Raw genomic sequence first — 3,349 nt, forward strand, 5'->3', positions numbered from 1 at the left:
TGTCCAGCCATATGTCGAAGGTGACTCAGGTGCGGTCGGTCCATGACCTGACAACGTAGCATGAAAGCCATTACCAGTCGCCTTAGTCGAATTGATAACCATCGTCTCCCCGGAGTGGAACCACAAAACAAGGTAAACCAATGATGACTGCCCCTGACGGACATGGCTGTGTCACTCAGCGAATGGCGATCATGAATCACAGTTATTGCCTTCGCCGCGTAGTTTTTACTCCTCACCATACAGGGCGAGCAAAATAGTTTGAAATCAGTGAACCGATTTGGCCATGGCCTCCAACCTGTGACCCTAATGCCCCTATTTTACTTGTCATCAGTGAATAAAACCGTACCAGCTGGAACAAATGAACTTCGTTGCATGGTTTACTACCATAAACACTGGAGATCACGGGCGTGAAGCTCCTTGGAGTTTCAGCAAATGCGCAATACCGACGAATTTCATTAAGGATGAAGCTGTTTTATCGGGCTTCTCGGTATTTCAGCATAAACTGTCTTCACTTACAGAACGAAATATCCCCAAGTTTAGGTGTTATTAAAAGCGTTAGTTTTCTTGAAGGAAACTACTCACAGGTTTGCTGAAAATTCTTCGACACCCCACGACCTGTTTCGCTCTTCTTGAGGCTCATTAATTAGGTGCAGTTCCCCAGTTTCTGTCGGCCTTAGGTTCTCCTTGATACCGAATAAGACAGATTTCGACGAATACATCCATTTGCATATCAGTTGTTTGTTCATATATTTATATTTACCGAAAGGCATCTGTTCTTTTATATGTTCCTTCTAGTTTTCACTATCCTGATAGTGTCAAGAAAAGGGGTGCCATCTTGCGGTTGGACTTTTGAACCCAATGTCTCTAATTTGATTGATCATATTATTTTTCCCCCGAACAAATTATGGACACCAACAAACGTCCATCAAATGTAAGTTTTATATCTATCGTTGTGTGTTGGCCTCAGTTTTGTTCGTTAGAAATTGCAAGACAGATAATCAAAATGTATGAGAGTTATCTCTTATATCCTTTCCTATCCAAATTGGTAATCACTGTTTTTAAATACCACCTGTCGACATGTCGGTCAGACACTTGTGGGAGTCAGCAATCGTGCGCCAACAGACAGATCCGCTATATTCCTTCCAAAACCCAGACCTCGTTCACCAGCTTCTACTGAAGTCTCTACTGTTCAAAATCTTGAGTAAGGTGAACGAAAACCGACTTTGCCGTGCACTGTCAATTGACATCTGCTGCATCAGGCATTCCTTCCAAAACTCAGACCTCGTTCACCAGCTTCTACTCAAGTCTCTACCGGTCAAAATCTTGAGTGAGGCGACCAAAAAACTACTCTCCCGCGCACTGTCAATTGACATCTGCTGCATCAGGTGCAGTATACTAGTACGGTAGTTGAGTGTCCGCCACCACTTTTGATTGGACGATATTGATCACAGCCGCCAGTGGTAACATAGTTACTTCTGATATAGCCCGCACTTATCGATCTGAAGGTCTGCCACCCAACTAGGTAACTGTAAACAGGCACTTCTGTGTTCCCGAGCTATGCGCTTCCCTAAAACCCGCGCTCCTCGAAACCCCGACTTTGTCATGTCCATTTTGCACCAGCTAACTCTAGCTGTGATTTATCTTCAGTCGAAAACTAACTCCAGGTTCCTTGACACGAAGAGTTCAGTTATGATTGTAAAAGCACAAGATTTCAATGCAAAGGTGGAGTAGAGCTTGATACTCGCGCAATGTAAGATAGTTCACTAATCACCAGTTATTCCTTGGTGGCGCTGGATTTAGAACCATTGATCACCCGTTTTGAACCTGGTATTTTGCTGGTGTTAAGCAACTTTAGAGGATCATATAACCACCGGCCATGGATATCGCAGTTGAATGGCTTCACCAGTGATGATTCTGCACCCACTGGCTGATTCGGATCAGGTGCTTGTTTGATAAAGATTTCCAAATAAACCTAAGAAGCGAGTTCTTTGTTTGGTGACAAAACATTTTGAGCCACAGGCTGAAGAAGCATATCAAACCCCACTATGCACTACTTCACGAGTGGCCGACTTGGAGGACGCTTATTGTAACTGGGATAAACAACGTCAGAAACTCTGTAGGTGGCGTTATTCAGTGAGTAAGAGGAACGCAGTCTGCTTGACGCAAAATGCTGTATCCTGTGAGAGTGTGATCCGGATAGATGATGGCTTAGGTATCATGTAGATCCCGCGTATCCAAGTCGTCTACTTTGTTAAAGAAGTAGAGGGTCTAATTCAGTCAGAAGTTTGTGGAACCTACTTCAGTCAATCCACAAAATGGGACCTATGATGCATATGTCTTAGGGAGATGACATTGAAAGCAAAATGCAATGAAAACTGAAGCTCAGATCGACAGGCGGAGTACGTTCAGCACCTGCAACATTTATTTGACTTGCTCATTTTGGTATGTCGTAAGTGAATTTAGAGCTCTGCCAGTTTCGAAAATAATCAGAATTCTTTCCACATTGAGAATCCACTAGTCTGCTAAGTCATAGGTGCTTTCGTCAGGACTATTCAAAGATGGAGTCCAACCGTGACTTTCTATCCTGACTGGGAATTGTGTACTTACTACGGGACAGTAACATGCCCATGGATTGTAGAAAGCAGGTCACCAAGTCCGCGTGAAATAAAAGTATCGGAATCGATTGCCTTAACCTCAGAAAATAACCTAACTAATGAAATATTAGGCGATTTGCAAGAGGATACATATGAATGCAGTTTCTAAAGTCGTTTAAACTAGAGGAAATAATACTACTTTGTTTGACAGCCAGTTGGGTAATAATCACTGGCAAAAGTTGGAGAACATTCATCCGTTCATCGTGTGACTTAAAAGCACACCACTTCATGGCGAAATGTCTGGCTCCCCGTCGAGGCATGCCCAGGCCTTGCCTTCGTCATCTCAGTTGCCCTACAAGGTTACGATCATGTATGACGCTCACATTCTGCGATCTTCTCCTGAAGTTGATAAAGTACTTGTGCAATACGTTGGGTGAGACACTGTGATTGACTGTATAAAAAGATAAGCGGGATGTTTTGTTTCAATGGAATCTTATGGTCAACCAATTGCTTAATTTAATATTTTCGCTAACCAATAATACATACAAAGAATTCACAAGAACACCTGATAATGATCTGTGTATTTTGACTAATGAGCTCCAGTTTATCATATTTTGGTTCCTTGGTCTTTTATGAGGTGACGTGCTTTTGGAAAGACCAAAACCTTGTGGCTCCAGACAATGAGAAATATATTTCGAAAGGACAGGCGGCTTCCAGTAGAACCAATTTTTTAGGTGTCTACCGTTAGTCATACC

Source organism: Opisthorchis viverrini (genome assembly GCF_000715545.1).
Source record: "Opisthorchis viverrini unplaced genomic scaffold opera_v5_211, whole genome shotgun sequence".
Classification (NCBI taxonomy): Eukaryota; Metazoa; Platyhelminthes; class Trematoda; order Opisthorchiida; family Opisthorchiidae; genus Opisthorchis; species Opisthorchis viverrini.